Consider the following 12,597-nt stretch of genomic DNA (forward strand, 5'->3'; position numbering starts at 1 on the left):
TGGATTGGAGAAAAAAAGAATCGGCCATCATGCATTCATGAAAAATGTTATGTTTTACTATAAGGTATCAGAAACATGCTTCAGAAACAGAAACAAATCAAACTTTTAAGACAGTTTGGAAATCACATCTGAATGAATTGATGTGTTTGGGGTACAGAATGAGGAACAGAATTGCCCATGATGAATTCCTAAAAAATGTTAGGTTTTACATTAAGGTATCAGAAACATGCTTCAGAAACATAGAAACAAATCAAACTTTTAGACAGTTTGGAAATCACAACTGAATGAATTGATGCTATTTATCGGTTTTTAGTGGATTGGAGAGAAACATGCTACAGAAACATAGAGAAACAAATCAAACTTTTAGACAGTTTGGAAATGACATCTAAATTAATTGATATTTTTGGGGACTGAATGAGTGAAGTATATGGAAACAGTGCAAAAATCTTCCTTTATGAACAAAATTGACACGGCCAGAGGCAATTTTTTTCCAAAATTTTCCATGCGAGACCGAACATGCATAATTTCCTGTTTATAAAAAAATAAAAGAGGTAATGTTGGACATAAGCAATGGATTGAATGAAGCAATGATGTCTGAATATTCTCAGTTTGGTCCAAGCAATTATCTTAAAAGAAATGACATGTTGGAATTGTCTGTGATGAAGTAACTACCTTAGGAAATACTCTAGGCACTGACTATAAAGGCCCCAGTGAGAATTGAACTCACGACCCCTGGTTTATGAGACCAGTGCTCTAACCACTGAGCTATGAAGCCGACATATTGACTATGGCAACGACGTGGGTTTTATTCGAAATCACATAAGTCGTATCCTTCCATTAGCCTATAGTTGGTCTTACAAAGGAGAGGGAGGCATGACCAAATAACAGTTTAAAACCATAACTCCAGAACTAGCTGGGAATTTATTGGTTGATTTGCACAAAATTGAACGAGCTGCTCTTACAAATGAGAAGCCTGAAAATAAAAGTGTAAAACTGTAATTCTAGAACTGGCTGCTTATTTATCGGTAGATTGACAGAAAAATGAAATAGGTTTTTAGTGGATTGGAGAAAAAAAGAATCGGCCATCATGCATTCATGAAAAATTTTATGTTTTACTATAAGGTATCAGAAACATGCTTCAGAAACAGAAGCAAATCAAACTTTTAGACAGTTTGGAAATCACATCTGAATGAATTGATGTGTTTGGGGTACAGAATGAGGAACAGAATTGCCCATGATGAATTCCTAAAAAATGTTATGTTTTACATTAAGGTATCAGAAACATGCTTCAGAAACATAGAAACAAATCAAACTTTTAGACAGTTTGGAAATCACAACTGAATGAATTGATGCTATTTATCGGTTTTTAGTGGATTGGAGAGAAACAGTCATGTCAATCGGTAGATTGACAGAAAAATGAAATTGGTTTTTAGTAGATTGGAGAGAAACAGAGTTGTCCATCATGCATAGTTGGTCTTACAAAGGAGAGGGAGGCATGACCAAATAACAGTTTAAAACCATAACTCCAGAACTAGCTGGGAATTTATTGGTTGATTTGCACAAAATTGAACGAGCTGCTCTTACAAATGAGAAGCCTGAAAATAAAAGTGTAAAACTGTAATTCTAGAACTGGCTGCTTATTTATCGGTAGATTGACAGAAAAATGAAATAGGTTTTTAGTGGATTGGAGAAAAAAAGAATCGGCCATCATGCATTCATGAAAAATGTTATGTTTTACTATAAGGTATCAGAAACATGCTTCAGAAACAGAAGCAAATCAAACTTTTAGACAGTTTGGAAATCACATCTGAATGAATTGATGTGTTTGGGGTACAGAATGAGGAACAGAATTGCCCATGATGAATTCCTAAAAAATGTTATGTTTTACATTAAGGTATCAGAAACATGCTTCAGAAACATAGAAACAAATCAAACTTTTAGACAGTTTGGAAATCACAACTGAATGAATTGATGCTATTTATCGGTTTTTAGTGGATTGGAGAGAAACAGTAATGTCAATCGGTAGATTGACAGAAAAATGAAATTGGTTTTTAGTAGATTGGAGAGAAACAGAGTTGTCCATCATGCAGTCATGAAAAATGTTATGTTTTACATTAAGGTTTTAGAAACATGCTACAGAAACATAGAGAAACAAATCAAACTTTTAGACAGTTTGGAAATCACATCTAAATTAATTGATATTTTTGGGGACTGAATGAGTGAAGTATATGGAAACAGTGCAAAAATCTTCCTTTATGAACAAAATTGACACGGCCAGAGGCAATTTTTTTCCAAAATTTTCCATGCGAGACCGAACATGCATAATTTCCTGTTTATAAAAAAATAAAAGAGGTAATGTTGGACATAAGCAATGGATTGAATGAAGCAATGATGTCTGAATATTCTCAGTTTGGTCCAAGCAATTATCTTAAAGGAAATGACATGTTGGAATTGTCTGTGATGAAGTAACTACCTTAGGAAATACTCTAGGCACTGACTATAAAGGCCCCAGTGAGAATTGAACTCACGACCCCTGGTTTACGAGACCAGTGCTCTAACCACTGAGCTATGAAGCCGACATATTGTCTATGGCAACGACGTGGGTTTTATTCGAAATCACATAAGTCGTATCCTTCCATTAGCCTATAGTTGGTCTTACAAAGGAGAGGGAGGCATGACCAAATAACAGTTTAAAACCATAACTCCAGAACTAGCTGGGAATTTATTGGTTGATTTGCACAAAATTGAACGAGCTGCTCTTACAAATGAGAAGCCTGAAAATAAAAGTGTAAAACTGTAATTCTAGAACTGGCTGCTTATTTATCGGTAGATTGACAGAAAAATGAAATAGGTTTTTAGTGGATTGGAGAAAAAAAGAATCGGCCATCATGCATTCATGAAAAATGTTATGTTTTACTATAAGGTATCAGAAACATGCTTCAGAAACAGAAGCAAATCAAACTTTTAGACAGTTTGGAAATCACATCTGAATGAATTGATGTGTTTGGGGTACAGAATGAGGAACAGAATTGCCCATGATGAATTCCTAAAAAATGTTATGTTTTACATTAAGGTATCAGAAACATGCTTCAGAAACATAGAAACAAATCAAACTTTTAGACAGTTTGGAAATCACAACTGAATGAATTGATGCTATTTATCGTTTTTAGTGGATTGGAGAGAAACAGTAATGTCAATCGGTAGATTGACAGAAAAATGAAATTGGTTTTTAGTAGATTGGAGAGAAACAGAGTTGTCCATCATGCAGTCATGAAAAATGTTATGTTTTACATTAAGGTTTTAGAAACATGCTACAGAAACATAGAGAAACAAATCAAACTTTTAGACAGTTTGGAAATCACATCTAAATTAATTGATATTTTTGGGGACTGAATGAGTGAAGTATATGGAAACAGTGCAAAAATCTTCCTTTATGAACAAAATTGACACGGCCAGAGGCAATTTTTTTCCAAAATTTTCCATGCGAGACCGAACATGCATAATTTCCTGTTTATAAAAAAATAAAAGAGGTAATGTTGGACATAAGCAATGGATTGAATGAAGCAATGATGTCTGAATATTCTCAGTTTGGTCCAAGCAATTATCTTAAAGGAAATGACATGTTGGAATTGTCTGTGATGAAGTAACTACCTTAGGAAATACTCTAGGCACTGACTATAAAGGCCCCAGTGAGAATTGAACTCACGACCCCTGGTTTACGAGACCAGTGCTCTAACCACTGAGCTATGAAGCCGACATATTGACTATGGCAACGACGTGGGTTTTATTCGAAATCACATAAGTCGTATCCTTCCATTAGCCTATAGTTGGTCTTACAAAGGAGAGGGAGGCATGACCAAATAACAGTTTAAAACCATAACTCCAGAACTAGCTGGGAATGTATTGGTTGATTTGCACAAAATTGAACGAGCTGCTCTTACAAATGAGAAGCCTGAAAATAAAAGTGTAAAACTGTAATTCTAGAACTGGCTGCTTATTTATCGGTAGATTGACAGAAAAATGAAATAGGTTTTTAGTGGATTGGAGAAAAAAAGAATCGGCCATCATGCATTCATGAAAAATTTTATGTTTTACTATAAGGTATCAGAAACATGCTTCAGAAACAGAAGCAAATCAAACTTTTAGACAGTTTGGAAATCACATCTGAATGAATTGATGTGTTTGGGGTACAGAATGAGGAACAGAATTGCCCATGATGAATTCCTAAAAAATGTTATGTTTTACATTAAGGTATCAGAAACATGCTTCAGAAACATAGAAACAAATCAAACTTTTAGACAGTTTGGAAATCACAACTGAATGAATTGATGCTATTTATCGGTTTTTAGTGGATTGGAGAGAAACAGTCATGTCAATCGGTAGATTGACAGAAAAATGAAATTGGTTTTTAGTAGATTGGAGAGAAACAGAGTTGTCCATCATGCATAGTTGGTCTTACAAAGGAGAGGGAGGCATGACCAAATAACAGTTTAAAACCATAACTCCAGAACTAGCTGGGAATTTATTGGTTGATTTGCACAAAATTGAACGAGCTGCTCTTACAAATGAGAAGCCTGAAAATAAAAGTGTAAAACTGTAATTCTAGAACTGGCTGCTTATTTATCGGTAGATTGACAGAAAAATGAAATAGGTTTTTAGTGGATTGGAGAAAAAAAGAATCGGCCATCATGCATTCATGAAAAATGTTATGTTTTACTATAAGGTATCAGAAACATGCTTCAGAAACAGAAGCAAATCAAACTTTTAGACAGTTTGGAAATCACATCTGAATGAATTGATGTGTTTGGGGTACAGAATGAGGAACAGAATTGCCCATGATGAATTCCTAAAAAATGTTATGTTTTACATTAAGGTATCAGAAACATGCTTCAGAAACATAGAAACAAATCAAACTTTTAGACAGTTTGGAAATCACAACTGAATGAATTGATGCTATTTATCGGTTTTTAGTGGATTGGAGAGAAACAGTCATGTCAATCGGTAGATTGACAGAAAAATGAAATTGGTTTTTAGTAGATTGGAGAGAAACAGAGTTGTCCATCATGCAGTCATGAAAAATGTTATGTTTTACATTAAGGTTTTAGAAACATGCTACAGAAACATAGAGAAACAAATCAAACTTTTAGACAGTTTGGAAATCACATCTAAATTAATTGATATTTTTGGGGACTGAATGAGTGAAGTATATGGAAACAGTGCAAAAATCTTCCTTTATGAACAAAATTGACACGGCCAGAGGCAATTTTTTTCCAAAATTTTCCATGCGAGACCGAACATGCATAATTTCCTGTTTATAATAAAATAAATGAGGTAATGTTGGACATAAGCAATGGATTGAATGAAGCAATGATGTCTGAATATTCTCAGTTTGGTCCAAGCAATTATCTTAAAGGAAATGACATGTTGGAATTGTCTGTGATGAAGTAACTACCTTAGGAAATACTCTAGGCACTGACTATAAAGGCCCCAGTGAGAATTGAACTCACGACCCCTGGTTTACGAGACCAGTGCTCTAACCACTGAGCTATGAAGCCGACATATTGACTATGGCAACGACGTGGATTTTATTCGAAATCACATAAGTCGTATCCTTCCATTAGCCTATAGTTGGTCTTACAAAGGAGAGGGAGGCATGACCAAATAACAGTTTAAAACCATAACTCCAGAACTAGCTGGGAATGTATTGGTTGATTTGCACAAAATTGAACGAGCTGCTCTTACAAATGAGAAGCCTGAAAATAAAAGTGTAAAACTGTAATTCTAGAACTGGCTGCTTATTTATCGGTAGATTGACAGAAAAATGAAATAGGTTTTTAGTGGATTGGAGAAAAAAAGAATCGGCCATCATGCATTCATGAAAAATGTTATGTTTTACTATAAGGTATCAGAAACATGCTTCAGAAACAGAAGCAAATCAAACTTTTAAGACAGTTTGGAAATCACATCTGAATGAATTGATGTGTTTGGGGTACAAAATGAGGAACAGAATTGCCCATGATGAATTCCTAAAAAATGTTATGTTTTACATTAAGGTATCAGAAACATGCTTCAGAAACATAGAAACAAATCAAACTTTTAGACAGTTTGGAAATCACAACTGAATGAATTGATGCTATTTATCGGTTTTTAGTGGATTGGAGAGAAACATGCTACAGAAACATAGAGAAACAAATCAAACTTTTAGACAGTTTGGAAATGACATCTAAATTAATTGATATTTTTGGGGACTGAATGAGTGAAGTATATGGAAACAGTGCAAAAATCTTCCTTTATGAACAAAATTGACACGGCCAGAGGCAATTTTTTTCCCAAATTTTCCATGCGAGACCGAACATGCATAATTTCCTGTTTATAAAAAAATAAAAGAGGTAATGTTGGACATAAGCAATGGATTGAATGAAGCAATGATGTCTGAATATTCTCAGTTTGGTCCAAGCAATTATCTTAAAGGAAATGACATGTTGGAATTGTCTGTGATGAAGTAACTACCTTAGGAAATACTCTAGGCACTGACTATAAAGGCCCCAGTGAGAATTGAACTCACGACCCCTGGTTTACGAGACCAGTGCTCTAACCACTGAGCTATGAAGCCGACATATTGACTATGGCAACGACGTGGGTTTTATTCGAAATCACATAAGTCGTATCCTTCCATTAGCCTATAGTTGGTCTTACAAAGGAGAGGAAGGCATGACCAAATAACAGTTTAAAACCATAACTCCAGAACTAGCTGGGAATTTATTGGTTGATTTGCACAAAATTGAACGAGCTGCTCTTACAAATGAGAAGCCTGAAAATAAAAGTGTAAAACTGTAATTCTAGAACTGGCTGCTTATTTATCGGTAGATTGACAGAAAAATGAAATAGGTTTTTAGTGGATTGGAGAAAAAAAGAATCGGCCATCATGCATTCATGAAAAATTTTATGTTTTACTATAAGGTATCAGAAACATGCTTCAGAAACAGAAGCAAATCAAACTTTTAGACAGTTTGGAAATCACATCTGAATGAATTGATGTGTTTGGGGTACAGAATGAGGAACAGAATTGCCCATGATGAATTCCTAAAAAATGTTATGTTTTACATTAAGGTATCAGAAACATGCTTCAGAAACATAGAAACAAATCAAACTTTTAGACAGTTTGGAAATCACAACTGAATGAATTGATGCTATTTATCGGTTTTTAGTGGATTGGAGAGAAACAGTCATGTCAATCGGTAGATTGACAGAAAAATGAAATTGGTTTTTAGTAGATTGGAGAGAAACAGAGTTGTCCATCATGCATAGTTGGTCTTACAAAGGAGAGGGAGGCATGACCAAATAACAGTTTAAAACCATAACTCCAGAACTAGCTGGGAATTTATTGGTTGATTTGCACAAAATTGAACGAGCTGCTCTTACAAATGAGAAGCCTGAAAATAAAAGTGTAAAACTGTAATTCTAGAACTGGCTGCTTATTTATCGGTAGATTGACAGAAAAATGAAATAGGTTTTTAGTGGATTGGAGAAAAAAAGAATCGGCCATCATGCATTCATGAAAAATGTTATGTTTTACTATAAGGTATCAGAAACATGCTTCAGAAACAGAAGCAAATCAAACTTTTAGACAGTTTGGAAATCACATCTGAATGAATTGATGTGTTTGGGGTACAGAATGAGGAACAGAATTGCCCATGATGAATTCCTAAAAAATGTTATGTTTTACATTAAGGTATCAGAAACATGCTTCAGAAACATAGAAACAAATCAAACTTTTAGACAGTTTGGAAATCACAACTGAATGAATTGATGCTATTTATCGGTTTTTAGTGGATTGGAGAGAAACAGTCATGTCAATCGGTAGATTGACAGAAAAATGAAATTGGTTTTTAGTAGATTGGAGAGAAACAGAGTTGTCCATCATGCAGTCATGAAAAATGTTATGTTTTACATTAAGGTTTTAGAAACATGCTACAGAAACATAGAGAAACAAATCAAACTTTTAGACAGTTTGGAAATCACATCTAAATTAATTGATATTTTTGGGGACTGAATGAGTGAAGTATATGGAAACAGTGCAAAAATCTTCCTTTATGAACAAAATTGACACGGCCAGAGGCAATTTTTTTCCAACATTTTCCATGCGAGACCGAACATGCATAATTTCCTGTTTATAATAAAATAAATGAGGTAATGTTGGACATAAGCAATGGATTGAATGAAGCAATGATGTCTGAATATTCTCAGTTTGGTCCAAGCAATTATCTTAAAGGAAATGACATGTTGGAATTGTCTGTGATGAAGTAACTACCTTAGGAAATACTCTAGGCACTGACTATAAAGGCCCCAGTGAGAATTGAACTCACGACCCCTGGTTTACGAGACCAGTGCTCTAACCACTGAGCTATGAAGCCGACATATTGACTATGGCAACGACGTGGATTTTATTCGAAATCACATAAGTCGTATCCTTCCATTAGCCTATAGTTGGTCTTACAAAGGAGAGGGAGGCATGACCAAATAACAGTTTAAAACCATAACTCCAGAACTAGCTGGGAATGTATTGGTTGATTTGCACAAAATTGAACGAGCTGCTCTTACAAATGAGAAGCCTGAAAATAAAAGTGTAAAACTGTAATTCTAGAACTGGCTGCTTATTTATCGGTAGATTGACAGAAAAATGAAATAGGTTTTTAGTGGATTGGAGAAAAAAAGAATCGGCCATCATGCATTCATGAAAAATGTTATGTTTTACTATAAGGTATCAGAAACATGCTTCAGAAACAGAAGCAAATCAAACTTTTAAGACAGTTTGGAAATCACATCTGAATGAATTGATGTGTTTGGGGTACAAAATGAGGAACAGAATTGCCCATGATGAATTCCTAAAAAATGTTATGTTTTACATTAAGGTATCAGAAACATGCTTCAGAAACATAGAAACAAATCAAACTTTTAGACAGTTTGGAAATCACAACTGAATGAATTGATGCTATTTATCGGTTTTTAGTGGATTGGAGAGAAACATGCTACAGAAACATAGAGAAACAAATCAAACTTTTAGACAGTTTGGAAATGACATCTAAATTAATTGATATTTTTGGGGACTGAATGAGTGAAGTATATGGAAACAGTGCAAAAATCTTCCTTTATGAACAAAATTGACACGGCCAGAGGCAATTTTTTTCCCAAATTTTCCATGCGAGACCGAACATGCATAATTTCCTGTTTATAAAAAAATAAAAGAGGTAATGTTGGACATAAGCAATGGATTGAATGAAGCAATGATGTCTGAATATTCTCAGTTTGGTCCAAGCAATTATCTTAAAGGAAATGACATGTTGGAATTGTCTGTGATGAAGTAACTACCTTAGGAAATACTCTAGGCACTGACTATAAAGGCCCCAGTGAGAATTGAACTCACGACCCCTGGTTTACGAGACCAGTGCTCTAACCACTGAGCTATGAAGCCGACATATTGACTATGGCAACGACGTGGGTTTTATTCGAAATCACATAAGTCGTATCCTTCCATTAGCCTATAGTTGGTCTTACAAAGGAGAGGGAGGCATGACCAAATAACAGTTTAAAACCATAACTCCAGAACTAGCTGGGAATTTATTGGTTGATTTGCACAAAATTGAACGAGCTGCTCTTACAAATGAGAAGCCTGAAAATAAAAGTGTAAAACTGTAATTCTAGAACTGGCTGCTTATTTATCGGTAGATTGACAGAAAAATGAAATAGGTTTTTAGTGGATTGGAGAAAAAAAGAATCGGCCATCATGCATTCATGAAAAATTTTATGTTTTACTATAAGGTATCAGAAACATGCTTCAGAAACAGAAGCAAATCAAACTTTTAGACAGTTTGGAAATCACATCTGAATGAATTGATGTGTTTGGGGTACAGAATGAGGAACAGAATTGCCCATGATGAATTCCTAAAAAATGTTATGTTTTACATTAAGGTATCAGAAACATGCTTCAGAAACATAGAAACAAATCAAACTTTTAGACAGTTTGGAAATCACAACTGAATGAATTGATGCTATTTATCGGTTTTTAGTGGATTGGAGAGAAACAGTCATGTCAATCGGTAGATTGACAGAAAAATGAAATTGGTTTTTAGTAGATTGGAGAGAAACAGAGTTGTCCATCATGCATAGTTGGTCTTACAAAGGAGAGGGAGGCATGACCAAATAACAGTTTAAAACCATAACTCCAGAACTAGCTGGGAATTTATTGGTTGATTTGCACAAAATTGAACGAGCTGCTCTTACAAATGAGAAGCCTGAAAATAAAAGTGTAAAACTGTAATTCTAGAACTGGCTGCTTATTTATCGGTAGATTGACAGAAAAATGAAATAGGTTTTTAGTGGATTGGAGAAAAAAAGAATCGGCCATCATGCATTCATGAAAAATGTTATGTTTTACTATAAGGTATCAGAAACATGCTTCAGAAACAGAAGCAAATCAAACTTTTAGACAGTTTGGAAATCACATCTGAATGAATTGATGTGTTTGGGGTACAGAATGAGGAACAGAATTGCCCATGATGAATTCCTAAAAAATGTTATGTTTTACATTAAGGTATCAGAAACATGCTTCAGAAACATAGAAACAAATCAAACTTTTAGACAGTTTGGAAATCACAACTGAATGAATTGATGCTATTTATCGGTTTTTAGTGGATTGGAGAGAAACAGTCATGTCAATCGGTAGATTGACAGAAAAATGAAATTGGTTTTTAGTAGATTGGAGAGAAACAGAGTTGTCCATCATGCAGTCATGAAAAATGTTATGTTTTACATTAAGGTTTTAGAAACATGCTACAGAAACATAGAGAAACAAATCAAACTTTTAGACAGTTTGGAAATCACATCTAAATTAATTGATATTTTTGGGGACTGAATGAGTGAAGTATATGGAAACAGTGCAAAAATCTTCCTTTATGAACAAAATTGACACGGCCAGAGGCAATTTTTTTCCCAAATTTTCCATGCGAGACCGAACATGCATAATTTCCTGTTTATAATAAAATAAATGAGGTAATGTTGGACATAAGCAATGGATTGAATGAAGCAATGATGTCTGAATATTCTCAGTTTGGTCCAAGCAATTATCTTAAAGGAAATGACATGTTGGAATTGTCTGTGATGAAGTAACTACCTTAGGAAATACTCTAGGCACTGACTATAAAGGCCCCAGTGAGAATTGAACTCACGACCCCTGGTTTACGAGACCAGTGCTCTAACCACTGAGCTATGAAGCCGACATATTGACTATGGCAACGACGTGGATTTTATTCGAAATCACATAAGTCGTATCCTTCCATTAGCCTATAGTTGGTCTTACAAAGGAGAGGGAGGCATGACCAAATAACAGTTTAAAACCATAACTCCAGAACTAGCTGGGAATGTATTGGTTGATTTGCACAAAATTGAACGAGCTGCTCTTACAAATGAGAAGCCTGAAAATAAAAGTGTAAAACTGTAATTCTAGAACTGGCTGCTTATTTATCGGTAGATTGACAGAAAAATGAAATAGGTTTTTAGTGGATTGGAGAAAAAAAGAATCGGCCATCATGCATTCATGAAAAATGTTATGTTTTACTATAAGGTATCAGAAACATGCTTCAGAAACAGAAGCAAATCAAACTTTTAAGACAGTTTGGAAATCACATCTGAATGAATTGATGTGTTTGGGGTACAAAATGAGGAACAGAATTGCCCATGATGAATTCCTAAAAAATGTTATGTTTTACATTAAGGTATCAGAAACATGCTTCAGAAACATAGAAACAAATCAAACTTTTAGACAGTTTGGAAATCACAACTGAATGAATTGATGCTATTTATCGGTTTTTAGTGGATTGGAGAGAAACATGCTACAGAAACATAGAGAAACAAATCAAACTTTTAGACAGTTTGGAAATGACATCTAAATTAATTGATATTTTTGGGGACTGAATGAGTGAAGTATATGGAAACAGTGCAAAAATCTTCCTTTATGAACAAAATTGACACGGCCAGAGGCAATTTTTTTCCCAAATTTTCCATGCGAGACCGAACATGCATAATTTCCTGTTTATAAAAAAATAAAAGAGGTAATGTTGGACATAAGCAATGGATTGAATGAAGCAATGATGTCTGAATATTCTCAGTTTGGTCCAAGCAATTATCTTAAAGGAAATGACATGTTGGAATTGTCTGTGATGAAGTAACTACCTTAGGAAATACTCTAGGCACTGACTATAAAGGACCCAGTGAGAATTGAACTCACGACCCCTGGTTTACGAGACCAGTGCTCTAACCACTGAGCTATGAAGCCGACATATTGACTATGGCAACGACGTGGGTTTTATTCGAAATCACATAAGTCGTATCCTTCCATTAGCCTATAGTTGGTCTTACAAAGGAGAGGGAGGCATGACCAAATAACAGTTTAAAACCATAACTCCAGAACTAGCTGGGAATTTATTGGTTGATTTGCACAAAATTGAACGAGCTGCTCTTACAAATGAGAAGCCTGAAAATAAAAGTGTAAAACTGTAATTCTAGAACTGGCTGCTTATTTATCGGTAGATTGACAGAAAA

The 12,597-nt window shown here is 34.7% G+C and overlaps 9 non-coding genes across 9 annotated transcripts; all 9 read right to left on the minus strand.

Moving 5' to 3' along the window:
- Positions 1-702: 702 nt before the first annotated feature.
- TRNAM-CAU (transfer RNA methionine (anticodon CAU)) lies at positions 703-775 on the minus strand. Its single transcript has one exon. It is a non-coding gene; the product is annotated as a tRNA-Met (tRNA).
- A 1,728-nt stretch (positions 776-2,503) lies between these two features.
- Positions 2,504-2,576, minus strand: TRNAT-CGU (transfer RNA threonine (anticodon CGU)). Its single transcript has one exon. It is a non-coding gene; the product is annotated as a tRNA-Thr (tRNA).
- Positions 2,577-3,681: 1,105 nt separating this feature from the next.
- TRNAT-CGU (transfer RNA threonine (anticodon CGU)) lies at positions 3,682-3,754 on the minus strand. Its single transcript has one exon. It is a non-coding gene; the product is annotated as a tRNA-Thr (tRNA).
- Positions 3,755-5,482: 1,728 nt separating this feature from the next.
- Positions 5,483-5,555, minus strand: TRNAT-CGU (transfer RNA threonine (anticodon CGU)). Its single transcript has one exon. It is a non-coding gene; the product is annotated as a tRNA-Thr (tRNA).
- Positions 5,556-6,540: 985 nt separating this feature from the next.
- TRNAT-CGU (transfer RNA threonine (anticodon CGU)) lies at positions 6,541-6,613 on the minus strand. Its single transcript has one exon. It is a non-coding gene; the product is annotated as a tRNA-Thr (tRNA).
- A 1,728-nt stretch (positions 6,614-8,341) lies between these two features.
- On the minus strand, positions 8,342-8,414 carry TRNAT-CGU (transfer RNA threonine (anticodon CGU)). The gene has a single exon. It is a non-coding gene; the product is annotated as a tRNA-Thr (tRNA).
- A 985-nt stretch (positions 8,415-9,399) lies between these two features.
- TRNAT-CGU (transfer RNA threonine (anticodon CGU)) lies at positions 9,400-9,472 on the minus strand. Its single transcript has one exon. It is a non-coding gene; the product is annotated as a tRNA-Thr (tRNA).
- Positions 9,473-11,200: 1,728 nt separating this feature from the next.
- On the minus strand, positions 11,201-11,273 carry TRNAT-CGU (transfer RNA threonine (anticodon CGU)). Its single transcript has one exon. It is a non-coding gene; the product is annotated as a tRNA-Thr (tRNA).
- A 985-nt stretch (positions 11,274-12,258) lies between these two features.
- TRNAT-CGU (transfer RNA threonine (anticodon CGU)) lies at positions 12,259-12,331 on the minus strand. The gene has a single exon. It is a non-coding gene; the product is annotated as a tRNA-Thr (tRNA).
- Positions 12,332-12,597: the final 266 nt, after the last annotated feature.

The sequence above is a fragment of the Rhinoderma darwinii genome, chromosome 1 (genome assembly GCF_050947455.1).
Source record: "Rhinoderma darwinii isolate aRhiDar2 chromosome 1, aRhiDar2.hap1, whole genome shotgun sequence".
Lineage (NCBI taxonomy): Eukaryota > Metazoa > Chordata > Amphibia > Anura > Rhinodermatidae > Rhinoderma > Rhinoderma darwinii.